A 19,624-nucleotide genomic window follows, 5' to 3' on the forward strand; every position below is an offset into this window, starting at 1 on the left:
ATCAGTATGCTTCGTTCCGGTTACGTATTGCTTTTGGTCGTTTAAGACCTTCAGCGTCAATGAAACAATGAGTTAACCCACGAAAAATTCACAAAAATCAAAGAAAATTCAGGGGTATTTACAAAGCTGTAAAGTTCAGGTTAACCGAGAATTAATGAATTCAACCGCGTAAAAAAACCTGGGTGTACTTATTTTATTATCGAAACCGATATCAGAGTTGTTTTCGACTTGCTCTCATCGATAGCAGGAATTGTTTTCGATTTGTGTCACAGTAAGATTTTTCTGCTATACGTTTTGTTATTTTAACTGTTAAATCGATCAAAAAGATATCAAATTAAGTAATCATAATCGGCGATTTCACAACATCAAAACAAGATATCGATTTGCTCTCAAGCTTTGCTCGGGTCCTACTAAATACCAGAACAGAGAAAAGATTATCGCGCAGAACCTGTATCCAAGAAAAATTTAAATTAACTATCTTACTTCATTGTACCTTTAACAGATACGTATTTCGACCTCAACAGGAAGGGCGTCTTCAGTGTCTCGTATTTGACTCGGCTCGAGGACTCTATTGGAATGAGGCTTCAGGCCTTTGGAGCTTCCGGCCTCTTGGAAGGAGCTCGAGCCTCTTGGAAGGCTTCAGGCCTCTTGGGGGGCTTCAGGCCTCTTGGAAGGAGGGCTTCAGGCCTCTTGGAAGGAGGCTTCAGGCCTCTTGGAGGAGGGACTTCAGGCCTCTTGGAGGAGGCTTCCGAGCCTCTTGGAAGAGGCCTCGGCTCTTGGAGGCCTCGGGCCTCTTGGAAGGGAGGCCGGGCCTCTTGGAGGAGGCTCCGAGGCCTCTTGGAGGAGGCTTCAGCCTCTTGGAGGGCTCCGGGCCTCTTGGAGGAGGCTAGGCCCTTGGAGGAGGCTTCCGAGGCCTCTTGGAAGGGCTTCCGAGGCCTCTTGGAGAAGGCTTCAGGCCTCTTGGAAGGAGGCTCGGAGCCTCTTGGAGGGCTTTCAGGCCTCTTGGAGGAGGCTTCCAGGCCTCTTGGAAGGGGCTTCCGAGCCTCTTGGAGGGGCTTCCGAGGCCTTGGAGGGCTTCGAGGCCCTTGGAAGGAGCTTCCGAGGCCTCTTGGAGGACTTGAGGCCTCTTGGAAGGAGCTTCGGGCCTCTTGGAGGAGGCTTCCAGGCCTGTGGAGGCTGAGCCTCTTGGAAGGGGCTTCGAGGCCTCTTGGAAGGAGCTTCGAGCCTCTTGGGGGCTTCAGCCTCTTGGAAGGAGGCTTCCGAGCCTCTTGGAAGGGGCTCAGGCCTCTTGGAACCGTTCAATTGTTAGCGGATGAAATCACAGAAAAACTGATCTGACACGGCCACCTAAGTGGTTACACGATCTTTATTAAAATTTCCAGTACCGCGATCGCTTCCAGTAGGAATAAGAGGTACCAGTATCAATAGTACGCATTAGGAGTATTCACGAACTACGTTTGATGGTTTGATTGAAACTTATCGTACACTGAGGAAATAACACAGATTCCCAGAATACACCACTTATGAAACAATTTTCAATGATTTCAAAAGACTATTTTGTATTTCATATGATATAGATGAATTTCTATTACCTGCTCTCATCTTTTCATAGGCTCTTTCATAAAATAGGTATGTCATTGGTGTGCAAAATATTGTGACGTGTGTTGATGTGCACATGGCTACCGATAAAATTTGCTGTTGGACTTGCTGATTTCTGCTCAACTTTAAAGACATTCAGCTGTTAGCGTGTTAGCCTCATGGTATACGAATGCAGAATGGTAACTTGGCTTAGAAACCTCGATAAATCACTGTGGAGGTGCTTAACCTTCTTCGGATATTAGAAAAACTTACGAATAAGATGTTGGGGTCATATTGACCCAGAAATGTAAATGCTTATAAAACAGTCAAATTATAACCGAATTGCAAAGTTTATATACCGTTCGAAAGATAAACTCATCAATTTTGTGGCTATGTGTGATATAGCTGGTTCTGGAGACAATGGCACCGGAAACGACTACCGAGGGACCTTGTCGGTCATATAAGGAACATAAAAATCGCTCTATATATGCCATTCGATCGCTAATTCTTCATAGGTTCTCTTAAAACGGTAATGTATGGTCCATGAGAGGGCTTCTGATGAAAGTGGCCATTCCTGGTACATGCAAGGTGCCCCCGAGGAACCCACAGGAAGGGACATTTCCGTTTTAGCACCAAAATATACTGTGCGGCGGCTCTGTCGTCATGATTTTCCACAAAATATATGATAATGCGCTTGAAATCGCTAAGTGACCACATTGGCCACTCTTGGAGCCTATGAGGTGCCCCCGTGGAACCCGTAAAAGGGGACATTTCCGTTTTAATACCAAAATATGTCGTGCGATAGCTCTTTCGTCATGGTTTTCCACAAAATAGATGATTATGTGCTCGAAATCGATAATTGACCACATTGGCCACTCTTGAAACCTATGAGGTGCCCTTGGGGAACCCGTAGAAAGGAATATTTCCGTTTAAACTCCAAAATATGCCATGCGGTTTCTCATTCGTCATGATTTTCCACAAAATAGATGATAATGCGCTCGAAATCGATAATTGGCCACATTGGCCACTCTTGGAGCCTATGAGGTGCCCTCGGGAAACCCGTAAAAGGGGACATTTCCGTTTTAACACCAAAATATGTCGTGTGGCGGCTCTTTTATCATGATTTTCCACCAAACAGATGGTCATGCGCTTGAAATCGATAAATGATCACATTGGCCACTCCTTGTATATGCAAGGTGCCCCCAGGGAACCCGTAGGAGAGGACATTTCCGTTCTGGCACCAACATGTGCGGTGCTGCGGCTCTTTCATCATGATTTTCCACAAAATAGATGATTATGCGCTCGAAATCGATAAGTGACCACATTGGCCACTCTTGGAGCCTATGCGGTGCCCTCGAGGAATCCGTAAAAGAGGATATTTCCATTTTAACAACAAAATATGCCGTGCGGCAGCTCTTTCGTCATGATTTTCCACAAAATAGATAAGAAAATTATTTTGAGCTTTTTAGTGGAATGTTTTCACCTGTCATAAGACGAGTTTATACAATCCCATTGAATTCCACCACTTAATTGTATCTGGACAGATACGTATTTCGACCTCAAAAGTAAGGCCGTCTTCAGTGTCTCGTACTTGACTCGACTTTCGAGTCGAGTCGAGTCAAGTACGAGACACTGAAGACGGCCACTTTTGAGGTCGAAATACGTATCTGTCCAGATACAATTAAGTGGTGGAATTCAATGGGATTGTATAAACTCGTCTTATGACAGGGGGACAAAATAGATGATTATGCGCTTGAAATCGATAATTGACCACATTGGCCGCTCTTGGAGTCTACCAGGGGTCCCCCAGGGAACCCGTAGAATGGGATATTTCCGTTTTAACACCGAAATATGCCGAGCGGCGGCTCTTTTGGTGTGTTTTCCCACCAAAGAGATGGTTATTCGCTCGAAATCAATAAGTGATCACATTGGCCACTCTTGAACCACATTGGCTACATTTGAAACCTATGAGGCTCCCTCGGAGAACACGTAGAAGATGACATTTCCGTTTAACACCGAAATATGTCGTGCGGCGGCTCTTTCGTCATGATTTTCCACAAAATAGATGATTATGCGCTTGAAATCGATAAGTGACCACATTGGCCACTCTTGGAACCCATGAGATGCCCACGGGGAACCCGTAGATGGTGACATTTCCGTTTTTATACCGAAATGAATAAGTGACCATATTTTCCATTTTGGAGCCTATGAAGTACCGCCGTGGAGCTCATAGGGGAGGACATTTCTGTTCTTAGTCTTACTCTTATTTAGGGCCGATGCCCACGTAGCGTGTTTTCAAGCTGCGTGCACGCCACGTCCACGCAAGGTATCCGGCATCAAATGTAGTCGTGCACACGTTTACGTGTGCATTACTCCATTTGATGCCGGGTACCTTGCGTGAACGCGGCGTGCAAGCAGCGTGAAAAAACTTTACGTGGAAATCGGCCCTTAAAGACATGCCGTGCAGCGGCTCTTTCACTATAATTTTCCATCAAATAGTTGGTAATGCTCTTGAAATCTAATATCAACCCGGGGGAACCCCAAGCCCAATTTCGGTAATTGTGGAGTGCCATGAAGAATTTATTGAAAGTGTCTGTGCACACAAAATCTAACTCACTTTTGAGGAACTTTTCCTCAACTGAATTGCTCGCAGTAAATAGCATTCGACGAAAATCCTGCCTCATTGTTTCCTATTGAAAATTGGCCAGATCGGACTATGGGCTACGAAGTTATGGCCAAAATACTAATTTCAGCAGCTACATGGGAAAATCACTTTTCTGGCACTTATGCTCATCCGATTGGCTTGTAATAAGTTGCGTTCAGCAGAAAGTTTTAAAATGCAAATAAACAAATATGAAAAATAAGAGCTATCTACCTATTAGTGTTATATTAGACTTTTCTTATGTATTTCTCAACCCTTTTGAACGAACGATAAAGGCACCATCACCACTAGGTAGATTAATCTTGTTTTTTTTTCTATCAAATAGGTCATTCATTCTGAACTTAATATCTACAACCTACAAGGTACCCGCAGGAGTCTCACAGAAAGAGAGATTTTTTTTATATCAAAATGTTGCGTTTTCATATCATTGTCCACGGCGATCGGTGAAAGCCTCAAACTTCTATGAGTCGATATTGAAGGAACCATCGACTAATGGTAATATCGAGATGCGGAATAGAAAATCCTTGGAGAGCTGTCCGAAGGAATCATCACAGTAGCCCAGAAACTATTTTTTAATTTGACTCAGTATACTCAATTTCAAATGAAGAACAATTTCAAGCGCATAACCAACTTTTTGAAGACTTGTGGCCAGGGTAGACAATGATAGACGAAGATAGAGCTGCCGCAAGCGGCACAGTACATTTGATATAACCATGAAAATGTCTTCTCCTACGGGTTCGCAGGGCATCTCAAAGGTTCCGAGAGTAGACAATATCACTAATCAACTCCAAGCACATGACCATCTGTTTGGTAGAAAATAACAAAGAAAGAGCCACCGCACGGCATATTTTGGTGTTAAAATGAAAATGTACTCTTCTACGGGCTCCCGGGGGCACCTCATAGGTTCTAAGGGTGGACAATATGTCAATAATCGATTTCGAGGGCACCTATTTGGAGGAAAATCACGGCGACAGAGCTGCCGCATGACATATGTTGGTGTAAAAATGGAAATGCCATCTTCTACGTATTCTCCGAGGGAGCCTCATAGGTTTCAAATGTAGCCAATGTGGTCACTTATCGATTTCGAGCGCACGTCCATCTGTTCGATGGGAAAACACCAAAAGAGCCGCCGCACGGCTTATATTGGTGTAAAAATGGAAATGTCCCCTTCTACGGGTTCCCTGGGCCCCCCTCATAGGTTCCAGGCGTTGCCAATGTGGTCACTTATCGATTTCAAGCGCATAATCATCTATTTTGTGGAAAATCATGACGAAAGAGACGCCGCACGGCATATTTTGGTGCGGAAATGTCTTCTCATACGGAATACCCGGGGGCACCTTGCTTGTACCAGCAGTGGTCAATGTGGTCATTTATCGATTTCAAGCGCATAACCATCTGTTTGGTGGAAAATCATGACGACAGAGCTGCCGCACGGTATATTTTGGTGCTACAACGGAAATGTCCCCTCCTGCGGATTCCCCGGGGGCACTTTGCATGTACCAGGAGTGGCCAATGTGGTCATTTATCGATTTCAAGCGCATAACCATCTGTTTGGTGGAAACTCATGACAAAAGAGCCACCGCACGGCATATTTTTGGTGCTAAAACGGAAATATCCCCTCCTGCGGGTTCCCCGGGGGCACCTTGTATGTACCAGGAGTGGCCAATGTGGTCTTTTATCGATTTCAAGCGCATTATCATCTATTTTGTGGAAAATCATGACGACAGAGCTGCCGCACGGCATATTTTGGTGCTAAAACGGGAATGTCCCCTCCTGTGGGTTCCCCGGGGGCACCTTGCATGTACCAGGAGTGGCCAATGTGATCATTTATCGATTTCAAGCGCATAACCATCAGTTTGGTGGAGAATCATGACAAAAGAGCCGCCGCACGGCATATTTTGGTGCTAAAACGGAAATTTCCCCTCCTGCGGGTACCCCGGGGGCACCTTGCATGTACCAGGAGTGGCCAATGTGGTCTTTCATCGATTTCAAGCGCATTATCATCTATTTTGTGGAAAATCATGACGACAGAGCCGCCGCACGGTATATTTTGGTGCTACAACGGAAATGTCCCCTCCTGCGGATTCCCCGGGGGCACCTTGCATGTACCAGGAGTGGCCAATGTGGTCACTTATCGATTTCAAGCGCATAACCATCTGATTGGTGGAAAATCATGACAAAAGAGCCGCCGCACGGCATATTTTGGTGCTAAAACGGAAATGTCCCCTCCTGCGGGTTCCCCGGGGGCACCTTGCATGTACCAGGAGTGGCCAATGTGGTCTTTTATCGATTTCAAGCGCATTATTATCTATTTTGTGGAAAATCATGACGACAGAGCCGCCGCACGGTATATTTTGGTGCTAAAACGGAAATGTCCCCTCCTGCGGGTTCCCCGGGGGCACCTTGCATGTACCAGGAGTGGCCACTTTCGTCGGAAGCCCTCTCATGGACCATACATTACCGTTTTAAGAGAATATATGAAAAATTAGCGATCGAATGGCATATATGGAGCGATTTTTATGCTCCCCTTATATGACCGACAAGGTCTCCGTGGAAGTCGTTTCCCGGTGGCCATTGTCTCCAGAATCAGCATATCACCACCTAGCCACAAAATTGATGAGTTAATCTTTCGAACGGTATATAAATTTTGTAATTCGGTTATAATTTGACTGTTTTATAAGCATTTACATTTCTGGGTCAATATGACCCTAACATCTTATTCGTAACTTTTTTTGTGGGGTCGTTCCTGTTGCACCTTAAAATACTTTTTTCATGTCAGATGCTTCATTTCCACAAAATATTAAAAGTCAAGAAATTTCAGAACGATCGGATTATCAGGTAAAAAGTTATTCTACTTTGAAGTTCCGTTTTGGGTCATATTGACCCCAACATCTTACTAAGGTTAATGAACACTAAGCTGCGAGGATGCGGGATGTAATGCCAATGAAGTAGAAGCCCCAAATCGACGTCAAATGGGAGATCGGCCATATATGGACAATATTTACAAATTGGCGTGCAAGAAACGTTTGTTATAACTTTTTGCCTTTCTCGTACAACAAAGTGGCACCGAAAGGCTATCATTTCACTCCGAAAACGAACTTTTTATAGAAGCCTCAGAGACCCATAGTGTTATATACCAATCGACTCAGCTCGATAACCTGAGCACATGTCTGTCTGTCCGTGTGTATGTATGTGTGTATGTGTGTGTGTATGTGTGTGTATGTGTGTGTGTATGTGTGTGTATGTGTGTGCACAAAATCTAAGAAAAACATTAGACAACTTTTCGTATAGTAATCTTTAACCGATTTTCTCGCAACAAATTTTATTCGACAGGGGACAAAGCCTTGTTGATCACTATTGAATTTGATAACGATTGACCGTTGCGTTTAAAAGTTATGAAGAAATTGCTACATCGGACCATATAAGCTCCATATAAGGTTGGTGTCTTCACTAAATGCGAGAAAGGCAGTATCACTACTCGGTGAATTAAAATGTTTTTTTTTATTTATTACCATAAAACAGTTAGCATTTTTCATTTGACAGGAACTGAAAACATTCAAATTGTCTTTGTCTATATGGTCGGGGTTCAGCCAAACCGCACCAAGCGGCTTTTTGATTGACTTGTGATATTTTGTTCGCAAAAGGAAAACGGAATTTTATATCAAATTATGCGTGCATTTGTTGTAGGATATCCTCAGTTATGGCGTTGAACGATGTCCGATGCGATTTGTGATTAATTGAATCTGTTACACGAACATTTTGGGGATTTTTGGGGATCATTGACGCTTGTTGTGATTTGGCAGAACCCCGACCATATGAGAGAACAGCTCCGGAGAGCGCTAAATGTTGCTCCGCCAAACGTGAGTTCTCATCACTGATTTATGTCCACTAGAAACAAAAAGTATTAAAAATTTAACGCTATTCAATCCCTTGTTTATAGATTTATCCATTTTCAACAGAGTTGCGTATCATCAGAAAACGGTGCAGATCAAATCACGGAATTCTCTCTGAAAGCTTCGCTGTCTTGTAAAGAACCGAATGCCGAAGAGGACGATTTTATAATATCGATATTTTTATATGATTAAAAATAATGATTTGTTTCCTTACAGAATTTGGAAAGCTAAACACATATTAAATGTGACCTTGAAGTCTGTTTTCCGATTATCCAAGACCCAGACGAGCCAAGAGCAGGGCCACCTGGTTTGATTGAGAGTGTCTCAAAGATTCCCTAAGAAAAAGCATATGTTGCAAAATCGGTCATCACATGTAAGTAAAAGCAAATACCACTTTATCAAATGATAATTTTTTAATTTCTAAATTCAATGTCCGATCGGGCCATTCAATAGCAAACAATGGGACCACATTTCCCGTCGAATGCAACTTGTTGCGAGTAAATCGGATAATGCCAAGTTTCAAAAAGTGTGTCTACAAAATTTGTACACACACACACTTCCAGAGTGTTCCCCTTTGAACGACACAACTACTCATTTCATTCCATGCTGTGTTCGGCCAGTATAAAGGAATATTGAATCTAGATATTCAACCTTTCATGGGTCTTCGCCAGAAGAAGCTAATTACTGTACAGGTAGATACGAGTTTTCAAAATAACTTAATCGGCTCACTGGCAAAACAATAAACATACGTGGTAGCCAGACACCTCGGTATCAGTACTTGATGTTTATGACGATTAATCATACCTATAACTAGATTAAAAGCATGCATCGCCGAATGTTTCAACTATTCCTCGCAAAGATACAGTGCAGCATATGGCTACCGAAAGACTACTTCTGACACACCTTCCGGTGGAACCGATAGGGCACATATTTTCCTTTCTTCCGTTGAGTGATCGTAAGTCAGCTTCATTGGTGTGTCAACTATGGAGCAATCTGGCTTTCAATGTCAAATTCCTACGCAAAATAACTCTCAGTCTAAGCTTAGAGCACAATAGTCCTGTGATGCAATACCTCCGGAAAAGCTCCCGTTCATATCGTAATGTCGAGATAATGTCACATTTTATACACAATTACGAGAAGATCAACGATATTCTAGATGTGCTCGGTGCCAATTTGGAGAGCTTCTGCTGTTTCAACGATTTATCTGAAGAAGAACTATGTAACGTGTTAGTTCGTTCGCCAAACCTGGAGCAGCTGATAGTCAGAGTGCACGCTTCGGACCTGAATCGTTTCCATTTGTGCTATCCCGAGATGAATAAAATGCGTGCCTTGCACTCAATGATAAACGTACTACAAATCCGGAATCTGTGTGCCGCGAACTTATCGCACTTGAGTATAAAATTCTACGACGCAATGGATGCAAATAGATCCATCCCAGTAATACGTCGACTGGCACCACAGCTGAAGAGTCTGGAGTGGGTATCAGTGGACTATTTCGTCCCACTCGATGATCTACAGTTTCCAAACGTTGAGATTCTGAAACTAGGTGTACAAGTTTGCAGACATTCTTTGCTGGGTTTAAATACTTGAAAAAAGTCGAACTCACCTTCAACATCAGTGAGATAGTGCTCGACGTACTCACCAAAGCGTGTCCCGATATTCAAGAATTAAAATTTAATTACAATTCGTTAAATTCTAACTCGTTCTGCTTGTTAAAGCTTCTTAAAAGTCTTAAGGTAAGTTCCCTTCTGCTAAGAAAATTATTTTGAGCTTTTTAGTGGAATGTTTTCACCTGTCATAAGACGAGTTTATACAATCCCATATACATACAATGGAATTCAATGGGATTGTATAAACTCGTTCCCTTCTGCGTTGTTTATTTAAGCAAAATATGTTGCGTAATACATTTGGGCTAATGCATTTATTTTATTCCACAGACTTTGAGTCTCTCCGGAAGAAACGATTTCCCGATTATCAACTACGGCCACCCATTGGTGAATGTAAAGCAACTCAGCCTGTCGTTGCTCAGCCGGAATAGTGATTCCAGTGTAATCGAAGAATTCCGACAGTTGCTTCCGAACGTGATCGATATGCGTGCAGAACTTTTCGCGAATTCTAAACCAAACTGTATCATGACGTGTATTTGTAAAAACTTCAGTAAGCTTAAGCGACTAACGGTATCCTGCGGCTATGGTGACAGTTTTTTCACAGGCCTTCGCTTTCTGAACCAACTGGAAGAACTTATTCTGGAAGATCCCCAAACGCCAGTGATAGGTATGCCGTCGAGTAGGATTTTGAATCTGCTGAAGTTGCCCGATCTTTATCCCAACTTGAGATACCTTGAGCTGGCAGATTGTAGCTATGTGACCATTGAAGGCGCAAATCGACTACGATCACGATTGACGAGTTGTGTGGTGCAGTGTTACCATACAATCGACTACAGAAGTTTAATTTGAATTTTTTATCTTTTCTTTAAGGCCAATGTACCAATTGTAAACCAGTAGAGTAGTATTATTTTTTATCAATTTTGAACAATGTTCCAGAGGCATGCTAAATAGACAAGGAACATATAACTACTTTAGTTAAATTGAAGAAATAGGTAATTCACAGAGGTTTCGTAACATCAAGGAAGCTTCCAACCTTGGTTTAGAATGGTCAAAATTAGCAATAAATTTGTTCCAATAAAACAATGAAATTTGAAAGTAGTAAAAAAATAAAAACATTTCAGTAAAAAATACAATAATTCATTTACTTTACAATTATTGCTGTTTATAGAAGAGAATTTCGTATTTTTCTATGACCTATTATTTCTTTCAAGAGATTAATATCTTCTTGGGAATTTCGCGAAGTGTTCATTCATTATGATTTTGAAGCTTTTAGTTTCAATTCCTGATATATTTATAAAAACCGTAATTAATCCAACTAACGGTATTAGTACGTAACAGAGGCTGATACCTTTATATCAATATTATAACAATCGTTGATTGAATTATTCGGTACGAAAATCGGCTTCAAAATTGGCTACATCAGCGGTTCTCAACCTGGGGAACATGTACCCCTGAGGGTACATTTTCTGGCCCCAAGGGTACCTCGGACAGAGATGCGTAATGGCGGATATATTAGAATTTCAATAAAAACGTATTGAAACAGTTTTGATAATTGTGTAATTTTTTTATTTCAAAACCTTGTATTGTACATGCATGTTGGTGATCAAGTTGAAAAGCATGTCAAGTTCCAGTTGGATTGTAGAAGACGTAAAAGACAGAACATCGAGTGAATAAAATCTAGAATCATAAGGTTCGGAAGCTTCCATTTCAAGGGTCTGAGACCTACTTCCGAAAAGCTCAGTAGCTTCTTTTCAAAAGGCTCGGAAGCTTCCATCCAAGAGGCTCGGGAGCCTCCTTCCAAGAGTCTCGGAAGCTTCCTTCCAAGAGGCTCGGGAGCCTCCTTCCAATAGGCTCGGAAGCTTCCTTTCAAGAGGCTCGGGAGCCTCCTTCCAAGCGGCTCGGGAGCCTCCTTCCAAGAGGCTCGGAAGCCTCCTTCCAAGAGGCTCGGCTCATGAATCTGAGTGGCCACTGCAGGTCTCCCGGACAATTCATAAAAATTGTGATGGCAGTAATTTTTCCGTGCAAATAATCCAATTTTTAATACCGCATCAAATTTCTGTTTTGGAATACCAATGCAATTACGCCTCTTTCCAAGAGGCTTGGGTCATGAATCTGAGTGGCCACTGGAGGTCCTCCGGACAATTCATAAAAATTGTGATGGCAGTAATTTTTCAGTGCAAAAAATCCAATTTTTAATACCGTAATCAAAATTCTTTTTGGAATACCAATGGGCTTACGTGCACTGTAGACCATTTTTTATCTGAATACTACTTTTTAATTTGAGCTATGTCTGTTTGAAAATCGTTCAAATTAATAATTTTCAAATGTTGTAAAATATACTTACATGGAAACTACTTCTTAGGCTCTTAGAGTTACTTAGAAGTTAAAATTGAAAGTGAATCACGTTATTTTCAATGTTTTCAAGTTTATCCAATTCAAAATCCTTTTTATAATTTTCAGAACTTTTAGAGCTTAGATTACATTTAACTCAATCTGGATTTTCTGAAATACTTAAAATGTTATGAATTTTAAGAATCTCATTTTAACGGATATCGAAATGGTTTCCACAAATATATTAGGCGGAAGAAGCCTTTCTTTTAGAAGAATAAATTTTGATAAATATAAGGCAAGAGCATAAAGAAGTTCCAAACTGAGACATCCTTAATATAGAGTCACATTTTTAGTTATAAAAACTTAATTTAAAAAATGAAAAAACTATTTTTTTGTTGACAGATTTTTAATTTGTATCATGCCAGACTTCTCTCAAAAAGTAATGGCAAAAAACAAAAAATGTAGGCTATTTTGTGAAAATAATAAAAAAAACTAATCTTCAGTATATAAAAATCAGTTTTCCTGGTTCCAAGGCGAATCGATTAGTGAAAGAATCTTGTAAATCGGTCTATTCGTTCGTGAGTTATATTGCCTCAAAGGACTTTTCCTTTGAGTAGACCTGTGCGCCGGTCATATAATCGGCGGCGGCGGCGTAGTGGTCACTTTTGCTCCGGCGGCGGCGGCGTCACGGCGGCGCGCCGTTGGCTTTTATCGGCGGCGGCGTGAACCGGCGTGGATGAAAAAATCAGTGGCAAAAAAAACAATTTTAACGCGGATTTTTGAATTCACGTGGTTTTGATTCACACCGTATAAAAATCGACTTCAGTGGATTAAAATTGAAATATTCTATGTTTGTCGATCATCAAACAGCACATTCCATAGTAAATTACCAGCGACACTAATAAGTACCTGATCTCAAAATGTTATTTAAACTACAATTATTTTATCATTCTCTGATTTTGATGAATCAAAATTTAACAACGAATCCTGCTTCACTTTTCGTATCCCTTGAGCAGTATTGAGAATTAGACTTCGGTGTCATAGGACTAATTTGTTAATATTTTTTTCCAAAAGTTTTCCCAATTCAGGATTTTGATAAACTCCAGTCGATTTACTTCTCAATATATCTAAATTTCAGAAAAATTCTAACTACTATTCTTTGAGTTACATATACAATTGGGCAATGTTTGAGCGGCTGCGTATCTAGTATATTTAGAGAATTTGAAGTGCTTCTTCGTTCATCTGCTGTGACCCTTAGATCCTGGAAGGGCATTCACGATGGAGTCCACTAATGACAACCACAATGGACAGTTTACTCCCCACCTCGCGTTTTTGTATGCACAAATCTCAATAGATGATCAACATAACTAATATGAGCTCTGGCTGAATAAGACTTGGGCACGACGACCAACCAAACTGAATATTTTTCTTAAAAATTGGTAAAATATGCCAAAAAAGTTCTTCGTGGAGTTCCTGAAGGGATTTCCGGAGGAAACTACATTTTTTTTCTAAGTTTCATTAGAAATTCCTTTGTAAAACCCCATAAGAAATTCTGCGAAAACTCCATGAAGGCATTTTTTCAAAAACCATTAAGGTTCTCGTTGGGAAATTCCTTTAGTAAAACCACAGGTAAAACCGTAGAACAGCGGTTCTCAACCTGGGGTAAAACCGTAGAACAGCGGTTCTCAACCTGGGGTATATGTACCCCTGGGGGTACCTTCACTGGCCCTATGGGGTACCTCGGGCAAAAATGCATAATGGCGGACGTATTTCAATTCCAATCGGAGCTTATTGAAAAAGTTTAGATAATTGTGTATATTTTATTTCAAAACTTTGTCTTGTACATAATATGCATGGCGATCAGTAAATCAAAGCCAATTGAACCCTGCCCTCCTAAACCAGAACAGCGTATGAAGGGTTGCTGAACGAAAAAAAAAAACAATCGGACAAAAAGCAAATTTAAAAAAATATTTATTGCAATCTACCTGATCTAAACAAAATGTTGACAAATACGTTAGAAACATTTTGAACCAAAATCTAGAATCTAAAGGTTAGGAAGCCTCCGTTTGAGAGGCATGAAGGCTTTTTTTCCAGAAAAGCTCGGTTGCTTTGTGGCAAGAGAACAAAAAGCATTCTTCTACGCTTCTCGAAAGCTCGAATGCCTCCTTTCAAGATGTTCAGAAGCCTTCCCAGTCACAACAAGATTGTATATAATGCCGAATAAGATGCTAAAGTGGAGGCAATATAGGTATTTCCCCATACAACATGTACGTATATCGTCTCCACTCTAGCATCTTATGCTGCATCATATATGATTTTGTGTTGACTGGGTTCTTTCAAAAGGTTCGGAAGTCTCCTTTCAAAAGGCCTTTGTCTTCTTCCAAGAGTCCCGGATGCCTCGTTTTAAGAAATTCGGAAGTCTTCTTTCAAAAATCTCTCAAGGGGTCGGAAGCCTTTTTCAAAAAACTTGGAAGCCTTCATTCAAGAGGCTCGGAAGGTTCTTTTCAAAAGGCTCTTTTCAAGAGGCTCGAAAGCCTCCATTGAAGAGACTTGGAAGCCTTCTGTCAAGAGGCTTGGAAGCCTCCTCTCAAGAAGCTCGAAAACCTTCTTTCAAAAGGCTCGAAAGCCTCCTTTCAAGAGGCTCGGAACTCTTCTTCCAAGTGGGTTGGAAGCATACTTTCAAGAGGTTCAGAAGCATCCTTTAAAAATGCATAGGAAGCCTCCTTTTAAGTAGCTCAAAAGCCACCATTCAAGATGCTCGAAAGCCTCTTTACAAGGGGCTCAGAAGCCTCTTATCAAGAAATTTGGAAGCAAACTTTCAGAAGCTCCTTTCAAGAGGCTCGGAAGCCTCCTTTTAAGAGGGCTAGAAGCCTGCTTTCAAAAAGCTCAGAAGGCTCTTTTTAAGAGACTCGACAGCCTATTTTTAAGTGAATCGGAAGCCTCCCTTCAAGAGGCACGGAATTTTTCTTTCAAGAAGCTTGGAAGCATACTTTCAAGAGGCTCAGAAGCGTCCTTTCAAGATGCAGAAGAAGCCTCCTTTTAAGAAGGTCACAAGCCTTCTTTCAAAAAGCTCGGAAGGCTCTTTTTAAGATGCTCGAAAGCCTACCTTCAAGAAGCTCGTAATTCTTCTTTCAAGAGGCTTAGAAGCATACTTTTAAGAGGCTCAGAAGCGTCCTTTCAGGATGCAAAAGAATCATCTTTTTAAGCGGCTAGAAAGCGTGTCTACGAGAGGCTTAGAAGCCTATTATCAAGAGTACCTCAATTAATGCAAAAGTTTGAAGGGGTACCTCTCAAGAAAAAGGTTGAGAACCGCTGCAGTAGAATATTATTTCAGGATTTCATTCGAAAATTAGTTTCCGAAAGAGTATAAATAGTTTTTTATAATTTTGTGATTCCCGAAAAAATGCAAAAGAAATGGAGAATGTTGTGACGGAATTATTGAGGGAAATGTCCAAGAACTTGTTTCTAAAGTTACCAAAGAATTTTCAAAGGATACCCGTAGAAATTCCCAAGGAATTGTTTAAGGTAGTTCTGAAAATATTCCTATGGGAATTTCAGGAAAAGTTGTCAAAGAACTTGCTAAGGAACCCCTAGAGGAATTTTGGAATTCTAAGATATTTTCCGTCAATATTTCAAAAGGAATTTACGAATGATTTTCGGAAGGTATATCCAAACCCCTGGAGGAATTTTGGAGGAATTCTAAAATATTTTCCGTCGATATTTCAAAAGGAATTTGCAAAAGATTTTCGGAAGGAATATCCAAAAGAATTCCTAAAGGATTTTATAAAGCAATTCCTAAAGCAATTCCTAAAGCAATTCCTAAAGCAATTTCCTAAGAAATTTTCAAAGGAATTTCTAAAAGAACGAACCTTAACGAATTTCCTAAGGTTTTCTTAAACAAAGGAATACGTGGAGGAAATTCTGACGTAATCCCGAAGTAAATTTTAAGAAATATCCGAAAGAATTTCCGAAGAACTTTCTGGAATTCGTTTACGGAGGAGTTTTTGTAGAACTTTTTGAGGCAATTTCTGAGCAAATTACTGAGAAAAATTCCAAAGGAATTCTTGGAGAAACCTAGGAATTACATCAGAAAAACCAGTAGGTATTTTTTCTGAAATTCTATTAGGATTTTCTCCGTAATTTCCTTTGAGAATTCCTTCGGAAATTCCATCATAAAATCCTTCAAAAATACCTTTATCGATTCCTCTGGAAATTCCTTTAGGAATTCTTTAGGGAAGTATTTTACCTTCAAAAAATCTTTTAGAAGTTCCTTTAGGAATTATTTGTGAAAATCCATTCAGGTTTTCTTTTGGGAATCCCTTCAAAAGTTTATTTGGAAATTGCTGCACTAAACCCAATAAAAATTTCTTTTAAAACGCCTCCAAAAACTTATTTGTGAATTCCTCCAGAATTTTATTTCTTAAATAAAAATAAAAATACCGCCTGGAATTCATTCGAATATTCCTCCAGGGACTTCTTTAAAAGATTATTCGTAAAACCTCCAAGATTTCCTTCGGAGATTTCTCCAGATTTTTTTTATCAAATTCATTGAAAATGAAATTGTTTGCGACGTTGTTACTTATTGAATTTTAGAAACAAACAACAAACAAACAAAGACTTTAGGCAAGATGAAGGCATTTTTGAAGAAATTCCTGCAGGAAGTACCGGAAGAATTCCCGAAGAAATTTTTAAAGGAGTTGCTGGAAGAAGTTCTGAAGAAATTCCTTAGGCAAAATTTGAATTAATTCCTTATGAATATCTAGAAAAACTTTTTCCAGCGATTCATGAAATAAATGCCGAAACAATTTCAAAAGGAAAAATTTTCGAAGAAATTCTCAACAAAATTCCGAAGAAATTCTTAAAAGAACGAATGGAATATTTAAAGCAATTCCTCAAGGAGTCTCCGAAGGAGATTGTAGGAATTCGTGGAAAAAAATCCTAAAGCATTCCTTAAGCAATTTCCGAAAGAAGTTCGTAAAGGATTTTCTGAAGAAATCCGTAATGAAAATTCTTGAGGAATTTTCGGAGAAATTTTGTAAGGAATTTCCGAAGGAATACCCAGAAAAATAGGAAGAATTCCTAAAATAATCTTCTAAGGCTATTTAAAAGGAACTTTTCGGAAGAATATCTGAAGGAATTATCAAATAAATTTCTTGATTTATTTCCGAACTAATTCCTGGAGTATTTATCGAAGGAATTCATAAATGAATGTTTGAACGATACTTCTTCGAATATTCCCCGAAATTCCAGGAATTTCACAATAAGGCTTTTATAATACAGTATTAAATAATTTCAAGACAATAAAATAAAATTAAATTTTCGTTATGTTTGAAAATACCTGACGTTTTAACTAGATAATTTGATTAAATACTATTCAGCGAGGCGACAACACCCCAGTTCTGGGTTACGTCTGGGTAGCGTGTTTAACTGATGCTCGTAATATTTGCTCAGCAATATTTGCTTTGCTGATGCTCAGCAAGTGGTTTTGTCAGTTATGTTCAGAAATTGATTTCAAAATATGAATTACTTACTCGGGAGTCAGAACAAAAAAATCGGTAAATCATTAACAGTTGGGATTTAATTATTTTGCTAAATCAGTTTGCCTTATAAGCCAACTATCCTAATAGCACAAATCTTAAAACAAAGAAAACTGATTAAATAAGTTGATTTAAATAAATAAAAAAAATGTCAAAATAACTAATGTGCAACTTAAATTTCTTAACTGCAATAATTTTCCTGCACCAATGCCAGATCCTTTAAGAATGGGGACGCTTTGGGCATGTATCCAGGCTCCACAACAAATCCATTTTGCGAGTCACCTACAAGTTTAGGTGCCCGACTAAATGAGGCCTTGGCTTAACGCATTCCAAAGATCAGTTTAACAATTTATGTGTTATTATACTAGATAAATCCTCATTCAAACTCTCAAACTAATTAACCAAGACAATGTATGTCACTAAACTGACCTAGGGACACCATAGTTTGAGGTAGATTTGAAATTGAATTTTGACTTCCATAAGACTAGTTTAGTACTATTCAAATTAACTCTACCACACTGTATTTCTTCACAGATACGTATTTCGATCTCAATTATTAGGCCGAGACACTGAATCTCGTGCTTGGCTCGACTCGACTTAAGTTAATTGATTTTTATTGCGATTACTCACCGGCGTGGCCAAATTATGATCGGCGGCGCGCCGACCCAAAATCGTCGGCGGCGGCGGCGCGAGTAAAACCACCGGCGGCGGCGGCGTGGCGCGGTGGCGCACAGGTCTAGGCAATATAACTCTCGAACGGATAGACCGATTTACAAGATTCTTTCTCTAATCGATTCGCCTTGGGACCAGCTGTTTTTGTATACATTAAAAGTTGATCAATTAGAGGGGGAAGTTGGAAAATTGTCAAATTATAATATCATGTAGAGTTCTGAAGAAAGCTAACTCGAATTAAAATAACGATTCTATATCTTTATTCTGTTTACTATCTAATATGTAGTCATCAATTTTAATATTCAATCCTTTTTTTGAATATTGATTTTCAGAACATTCTCAAACCAAACTATAAAACCAAGTCACATAACCCGGAGAAATAATCTCAAGATCCTGAACATGACGAAGGAAAACGTAATCGAATAAAAACGAAGACCCAGCTTCTGACCTTGCATCACTGGCTACAGGGTGAAATCGAGAGAACCAAGCTCAAAGTAAGTACCTATGTGTGGTTTTGCATTTTCAACAGATAGAACCTTACGTAAACCAAACTGGAACGCAAACTTACACTTTCGTTCCGCAAGGTTGACGGCGCCAATCCGCTTCCAACGAGTAAGTCCACTGTGGATTCTTCTCGCTTGGTTTGTATGTTTTCAAAACAATCCACCGGCTGGCCACACTCGATCGATACCATTCACTTTGCCACTCAATTTAGCCAATTAGTGAAAACATTCATCCATCCGAATAGCTTCCAATCAAACTGTTTGGAGCATATCTTCACACCTCTTCAAATGCACGATCGCTGCCGCCACTGTTCACACTACGTACACTCTCAAATTATCGATATGCAAGCATATTTACAAAACACCTTACACCCCGGCTGAATATTCCAATAGATCGAGACTAATTCGAAGCAATCACTGCAGTGCACATATGGTCACAACTTGGGTTGGCTGCCTGCTGCACATTCTTGGTGATGGTTCGATGGGTTTCCTTTATTTTGTTTTCTTTTCTTTTTTTTACACCGGCTTTCGCCCCAGCGATATGTACGTAAATACCTGTGTTCGACACTTGCGATGTATAGTTTTGTATTTATGTTATAGCAAAACAGAATGTGGAACAAAAACAACCCCTTAACAACAATAAACTGTGCCGGCCAAATGATGGAATTGCAAAATTTGTCCACCTCTCCACAGACTGGCCACGACGTATGATTCACATTCCTTCACAGCGCACCTACAACACTCGATCACCCACACGATGTCACTGCCAGGTGAATCAATTGCCGGTCGATTCGACAACCCCCAAATAAACCACCAATCGGTACTTTTCAGTTGTCACTGC

General features: G+C 40.2%; 1 long non-coding RNA gene across 1 annotated transcript in view; it reads right to left on the reverse strand.

The window, feature by feature from the left end:
• Window positions 1–19,624, reverse strand: part of LOC134213600 (uncharacterized) — a 108,605-nt gene that overhangs the window by 35,914 nt on the left and 53,067 nt on the right. The gene's annotated exons all lie outside the window — the stretch shown is intronic.

The sequence above is a fragment of the Armigeres subalbatus genome, chromosome 2 (genome assembly GCF_024139115.2).
Source record: "Armigeres subalbatus isolate Guangzhou_Male chromosome 2, GZ_Asu_2, whole genome shotgun sequence".
Lineage (NCBI taxonomy): Eukaryota > Metazoa > Arthropoda > Insecta > Diptera > Culicidae > Armigeres > Armigeres subalbatus.